Raw genomic sequence first — 7,571 nt, forward strand, 5'->3', positions numbered from 1 at the left:
CTGCCCAGCGGCTGGGGGTGGGATGCATGGTAGTGATCCACTGGGAGCTGGATGCAGCACAGGGCCTCGGAGCCCCCAGAGTCGCTGTCAGGCCTTTGAGGACTCTCTGCTAACCAGAGCTGATGGCACTCAGGGTAGGGCCTCAGCCTCTGGTGGGAGTTAGTGCCTCCTGCCACTCGGCACCCATCCTGCCTGAGGACTTTGTCCCTGCTGTACCCCAATTGGCCACCCTTCCCCACAGATCCCTCCCCACACCTATGCCCTGCCTCTCTAGTTCCACTCAGTGGGAAGGGTATGCTGCTCCAGGGGACCACACCCCGACACTTTGCTGCCTGGCACGCAGCAGGGAGGGGCCCCCCTAGTGCTGGCTCCATGCCATGCAGGGGAACCTGCTCCAAGGTGGGCCATGAGGGCAGAAATCTCTGGAAGAACTTCCCTTCAGGGCCCTCACTAGGACTGGGCCCAGTTCAGTTTCAGACCTGGGCTGTAGCTGCCAAGGAGATGGGCCCTGGGCCTGGTGAGGCGGCCCTTCCCTAGGGGAAGGGTGCTGGGCATGGCTCCACCCACTGTGGTCCTGGTGTCCACTTGATATATGATCGGGGGAGGACAGAGCCCATCTCTGAGCCCTCCAATCCATCCTGGGGTCCTGGGTGCCTGGCTTCAGGAGAGTCTGTCATTTGGGATGACATGAGGATATGATCATGGAGGATATGATCAGAAGGGTGAAGTGCTGTGGTCGGTGGCAGTGGCTGTGCCCAGTGCAAGGGCAGGAAGTTGCTGGGGAAGGAAGAAGGTTGAGAAATGACCCCTCACCCCTCTCCACTCCCTACTGCTGGGGAGGATCTAGTGGGCCTTGCCCCAACCCAATTTCCTGCCAGCTGGGCACTGAGGGGGAAGCTGTTCCAGGGCTGGAGTCCTGAGGAGCGGGAGGAGACCTGCTGCAAACCCAGGCCCCCGCAGACCTGCCCGGAGCTGCCCTCGGTGTAGCCCTGGGCAAGGCAGCAGGCAAGGTTCTGGCCCTTCCAGTGAGGCGTACCCAACGAAGATGCTGGAGGTGCCATCTGGGGCACCCAAGCGGGAGTGGGAGGAGGGGCCGGGCTGAGGGCTTGGGCCTGTGAAGGAGAGACAGGAGCAGGGAGAGCGACTGGGAGTGGGGCATGAGGGCATGGGAGGGTTTCAAGTGGGGCTGGCCTCCCCCCACAGCAGCAGTGGCCTTGAGGAGACCGTGAGGAGCTTGGGAGGGTGCAGGGAATGGTGAAAGCCTGGGTTGGGGGCAGAGAGGAGCAGGCACATGAAAGCCTGTGGGAGGACAGCTGTGTGTGTTGGGAGGGTAGGATGGCGGGATCGGGCCAGTGACCCCCTCAGAGGGCCATTGGGGACGAAGAGGTGGGAGAGAGGCAGACTCAGGTGAGACGGGTGGCATTGGGCCTTGCTAGTTCTGCCCCCAGCCCTGTCCCTCTCGCCACCCCCACCGCCCACGTCCTCCCTGCTGGGTTTCTGGCTGACAGTGGCATGGCCCCATGGCCGTCTCCCCACAGCACCCACCGAGCTGTGCTGCCTGCCCACCTGGCGCTGCCTGCCCTGGCCCTGTGGACGGTCCCAGGCAGGAGGAGGCATTAGGGACCAACACTTGGGAGCTTTGTTCTGGGCTCTGCTGACCACCAGAAGCCACAGGGAGTATCCGTTTGGCCAAGTATTAAATGGAGCACTTGCCCTATCTGTCAGGACCCCACAGGGCAGATGGCAGGACCAGGTGGGCACCTTGCTGGGGGGCTCTGGTGAGGCCTTCCAAGGCTCCCGTGTCAGAATGGGTGCAGGGATGCTGGGCAGACAGGAAGCCTGGGCTTTGGGGCTCACAGGGTCTGAGGTGGTGGTGGCCGGGGGCCCTGACTGGAGCCGTCCACTCGCTGGGGAAGGGCCTGGAACACCAACCCAGGGAGCCAGAGGCCTCCTTCCTCAGCCCCACACTGGGCTCTGGGACCACCAGACTTGGCCTGAGGACCCTGGAGGGCACTGTCACCCAGCCCGACCATGGGGCATCAGGAGGTGTCTTGGGGTGACTTGAGCAGGGGCAAAATGCCAGGCAGGAGTTTGGGGGTAGGGACAGGACGAGAAAGTCAGGGAGCGGCATGAGAGGCGTCCAGCGTGGTAGAGGGCCTTGAACCCTGAGGCTCAGCCGAGCCGCCTCCCTGCTGAGGCTTTGACAGGCTGGCTCGGAGCATGGGATGGGGGTAGGAAGGGGGCAGGACGGCATGGTGGGTTGGATGGGGAAGAGGAGGAGGGAAGGAGAACCCCTCCTGCCCCCTGTCCCCTCCTGTCCTGACTGCCAAGGGTAGGGGCCAGACCACACTGGCAGGGGCAGGGGAGGCTGGGGGCTGGACCCTGTTCCCGCCATCCTGGGCCCCTGGCCAGACCCTTGTCCTCACAGGGCCTCTGAACAATGGAGCAGTGTGAGGGGGCCTGGGAACGTTCAGCTCGGCCAGGCCCCCTCTGGGCCCAGCGGCCGTGAGTCATCATGCACCGCCCAAGCCCAGGAGGCTCTGGGGTTCCCAGGCCAAGGAGGAACATGTTGCTCTCGGTTCCCCAACCCCGGGATCTGGCCTGCTCCTCCTTCCTTCCTTTCCCCCCCTGTCAGCACCTTTTCCAGTGTCCTCCCTCCCGGGCCTGTCTGTGTCTCTGCCTGCCTCGGTCTGTGTCTCTCCCTGCCTCTGTCCAGCGGAGACCCAGGCCTGGGAGTGGCCGCAGCAGCGGGACTGGCCCATCACCCAGGTGACCCCAGGAGAAAGCCTGTGAGAGGCGAGACTCTATCTCGACATGAAACCTCCTGAGGCCAACCTAAAATTCACTAAGGAGTGAAAAGTGACAATAAGCAGAAAACATGGAATAAAATAAACTCAGAGTAAAAAATTGACATCATCAAAGAAAAAAAACACATTTGCAAACAGCTTAAAAAAATTATTAGCATTGGGGAAAAAGGGATAAAAGCCGATGGATTAAGACAAGAAAGACCTAACCCGCGAACGCTGGTATGAGGGGAAGGAGCGAAGGTCTCATTCTGCTGACGCGGGCTTGATGGTTCCAGCCTGTGGCAGGTGGGCAGGGGCCAGAACCGCTGCACGGATGGTAAATGGGATTCCACGACCCCCCAGTGGTTCATGGAGGAGCTGAGGTTGGGGCCGTGTCTAGTGACCCTGGGCCCTGGCCCGTTGGCCCTGACCCAGGAGCCTGTCCAGGGGAGTACTGTGAAGTGCCGGACCAAGCCCGGCGCATGTGGAGGAGCTTTACGGTTGCTGTGGTCCAAGGAGACCACCTGAAAAATACTACAGCGATGAATAAAAGGAGCAGATGGTGGAGCAGGCCAAGGCCACCGACAGCTACAGGAGTCAGGGCTGGTGTCCCTGGTGGCCTAGCTAGTGACACCCCAGTAGGTACCAGTGTGGAGGCTTGTGCAGCTGCCCTGACCCAAACCCCACAGACAGCAGGTGCCCACGCAGTGTGCTTCTCACGGCCGACCCCTGACCCCTACCCTTGGCTCCAGTGAGGAGCAGTAGGGCTGGATCTCTCTGACCGCCTCCCCCACCCACACCCCACCCTGGCATGAGCTTCAAGGCCTCGGTGTCCCCACTGTGTTCTGTTGTGGTCACCTTGCCCTGGTGCTGGGATCAGTGTAAGCAGGGTGGCATCTGCTTCCAGGGGCCCTGGGACCTGGTGCTGGGCCAAGAGCCTGTGGCAGAGTCCTTGTGGACCGTCTGCTTTGGTCCCCAGGGTACTGTTATCCACAGCGCATTAGGGGGATGAAGAAGCAAGGGTCAGGGAGTGAAGTCACATGTACCCAGTCCCCAGTGCCAGGGTGCAAGGCTGGGACTGGAGCCTGGGCCTGAATGGTGCCCGGCCCAGGAGGTCAGTCCAGGCCAGGCCTAAGATGCCACCTGCCTCCACTGGGCATGTGGCCTTGATCAGAGGTTCTGACACAGACCCGGCTCTGTCCTTCACGTCTGAAACTGTGTGCCTTCTCATGCCCTGACCCCAGGGCCTTTGCACGAGCTGCTCTCTGTCTGAGACACTCTCCATGTAATCCTTTGCTTGGCTAACTCACGTGGAAGATTTCTCCTGGGACGCTGGCTGATGTGTCAATGTGTCTGGGTGGAACAGATGTCACAAGGTTGTGAGTCAGAGGTGGCTGCCTCCCCAGCAGATTGGGAGTTCCAGTCGGAGGATGACAGCAGCTTGGACCCCAGGATGCAGGGTGTGGTGTTTACCTGCAGGCGGCAGTGCACTGACCGTGTCCCTCTGCCCCCAATACGATGAAAACTCTGGAGGTTGGGGCAACACTGACAGCAGGAGGGACGAGGCTCTGTCGACCACCCCCAACTCTGGCTCCAGCTGAGCCTGGCGCAGCGATGGGCGCCCTGCCGCCATCCTCCGGCCTCCTGCTCTCGGTTTTCTCTGCTGCCCCATGGGGTGGAGCTCTGTAGGGGTCTCCCCGTCTGTCAGGGACACTGCCTGCTCCTCTGCCTCATTTGAGTCTGCTGAAGTGGGGAGCCCTCCGTCCACAGCCTCACACTGAGCGCCAGGCCTGGCAGCTCCGGGGCCTGCCTCAGTTACCGCCGGGAGACAGAACTGCGGCTCTGCTCCTGAGGGAACTGGCAGCAGCAGGCAGGGCCTGCAGGGGGGCTTGAGGCCTGACCAGCCTCCTGCCCAGCGCACTGCCCCTCCACGGAGGGGCCACCCTGACTGGCCTCGTGGGTTGGTGGGTTTTCTGCCCAGGTGGGAGCCGGTGTCCTCCCAAGAGTGGGCCCGGGGCTCCCTCCATCTCCTCACCCCTCACAGCCAGGCTTGGCAGGAAATGCTGGTGAGGTCCCTGCCAGGACCGCAAGGCTTTTGAAGTTCCCCAGGCTGTGTGGTGGGGGTGAGGCTCTGGGTGACACCAGCCGCGCTAACTGGGTGGTTGAGGGTCGCAACCTGCTCAGCCTCAACGTCCTCATCGGGACAGTGGAGTGTTCACCATGTGCTTTAAAGCTAACATATTTGGCATATGATGGGCCCAACGGCCTGGCTCTCCTGACACAAGAGGTGACTGTAGGCAGGGAAGCACCCCTAGCCCTCACAACCCCTGGGCCTTGGCCTCAGCAAGGGGGGAGTCTGTCCCTCAGGATGTACCTGTGACACAGGTGCCCCCAGGAGGGGCTGGTTGGTGGTAGCTCTCTGTTCCTGAGGGGGCCAGCCAGGGGCTGGTGGCAGGAAGCAGGCCCTGTCTAACCAGGGGCAGGCCTGATGCCTAGCACCAGTGCCCCCCAGAACAGCTGCTCAGGGCCTCCTGAGGCCCAGCAGGGTGGTACTGCACAAGTGTGTGCTGGAGCTGAGTGTGAGTGATGGGCACGGTGGCCACCGGGAATGGGAGAGGCATAGCAGTCTAGATTTGGGGAAGTCTTGCCCTCTGTGGGCTCCTTGTCTGGCCAGGTGTCAGCTTGACTCTGACCTTGGAGGAGACTGACTGTCCCCCTCCTGGCCTCCCGACAAAGGGGCCCAGCAGATTTCCCACTGAACCACATCTCTTTGGCCCCTGCAGGATCAGCGGCAGAGTCAGGCTGGGGGTGTGGGGTGCACTGTCCCAGCCCCACGCCTGCTCTGTCCCGTGATTATTGCCATCCCTGCTTTATAGATGAGGACACAGGCTGGAGAAGTCACCCAGGGGTTGAAAGAGCCCTTGTATGGGCACCTCTCACGCACCCAGGGGTCTCCCTGGGATGAAGCAGGGCATTTGGGGCTACTTGAATGGTTTAATTCAGCCAATGAGCCCCGTGAACTGGGCCCCATGGAGAGTAGGAGGTATCTGGCTAGTTGGGGTGTGGACGAGATTCATTCATGCTGCAGACGGTATCTGGTGCCTCTGTCACACTGGGCATTGAACAGGTGCTGGGGACATGCAGGGGACAGACACACAATCTCTGTCCCCGAGAGCTGATGTCAGGGAGGGGTAGACAGCCCACAGACAGAGTGAAAATGCCACAGCCTCTCTGGGCAGCTGGGGAGGGGTCCCACAGGTGGGCTGAGGCCTGCGTGGGAGAAGGGCAGGGGCAGGTAGTAGGGTCCAGCCCAGAGGCAGTGTGGTCTGGATGAGGGTCCAGGAGGCAAGAGAGGAGCAAGGACAAGGGAGAGCAGTGCTCCAGGCCGAGGGCTCTGCTTGGGCAAGGGCATGGACATGGGAAGGAGCCTGTCACATCATTTGGAATTCCGACATGTGGGAATTCAGCACAATGGTGCCAAGGGCGGGCAGGGAGACAGGAGCTGGACGTTGAACAGGGGCGTCTCAAGAACACTGTCCTTCGGCATTTCCTCCCTTCCCCATGTGACTGTGTTAATGGTGTTGCCAGTGGAACCCCAGTGACCAGGTGCCCCTGGAGTAAGCCTGCCTGCCCACCACACCGGCTGGTCCACACAGAGCTGTCAGTCCCACTCCTCAGATGTGGAAACTGAAGCTCAGAGTGGGCCACAAGGCTGGGGGGTGGGTTTGATCCAGGCCTGTATTCTAACCACAGCACCATCCTGCTTACCATGGCCACATGGTGGAGCAGCCTTCCCGTGTTAGCCACTGGGTCAGGCAGGACTGAGCCCCTCTCTCAGGGGCAGCCCTTGGTGCCCTGTGCAGGGCCTGGGGCCTCAGGGTGCCCAGGCTGGCTACAGTGGGGGGCGTGAGCCCCTTGAGGCCAGGCTGGGCAGGGCAGTGAGAGGGGGTGGGCTGCAGCTGTGGGCGAGGACCCAGGAACTTGGGGGTGGAGTGGCCCATACATCAGCACTCTGATGAATTTTTTCTCAAGCAGTTAAGAGGTGGAACTTGCCAGTGTTTATGATCAACTGAAGTGTGAATCCTGAACCGCCTCTGCTGGCTTGTGGTTTGATGCAGGAGAGTGGCTCCAGGCTAGCGAGCGATGAAGCCCAACTGTGCATCCCCCAGACCTGGCCTCGCTGTCCCCAGCCACACCCCACCCTTGCCACTGTGTCAGCCTTGGCTTGGAACCCCTCCCTGCTCTGCAGCCTCCCTCCAGCTGCCCGTTCCTGGCCAGGCCAGACCTGGGCACCAGGTGCAGGGCCACCAGCAACCCCGACTGTCATGCCCAGTCTGCCCTGGACTCTGGAGAGATGCTCCAGCCCCACTTGGGAACACTGTCTGGGGACAGAGATGCCAGGCCTGGGAGAGGAAGGCCCTGGTGAGGCATCCAAGGATGTGTGGGCAGTGTCAGTCCCCTCGGGGGCAGAGCTCGAGAGCCGGGCGTCCCAGAGCAGAAAACCCACCCTTTCCCCCAGCTTGGGCGGACAGCTGTGCATACGAGGCCTCTTTCTGCCCTTTCCCTATTTTTCTTTGCCACTTGGACACAGGAGTGACCAGCTCTGTCCTGCCTACACCCTGGACGCCCTTCAAAGCCCCTGCTCTCCTGGGGACACTTGCCAACTCCGGTGCACCAGCCTTTCTCCATTTTGCAGTGAGCAGCCTGCACACTCGCCCGGTGCTGGCCGGCAGCTTGTCTCACCGAGCAGAGGTCGTGGGGCATGAATGGGCCTTGGCTGCACCC

The sequence above is a fragment of the Cynocephalus volans genome, chromosome 9 (assembly GCF_027409185.1).
Source record: "Cynocephalus volans isolate mCynVol1 chromosome 9, mCynVol1.pri, whole genome shotgun sequence".
Lineage (NCBI taxonomy): Eukaryota > Metazoa > Chordata > Mammalia > Dermoptera > Cynocephalidae > Cynocephalus > Cynocephalus volans.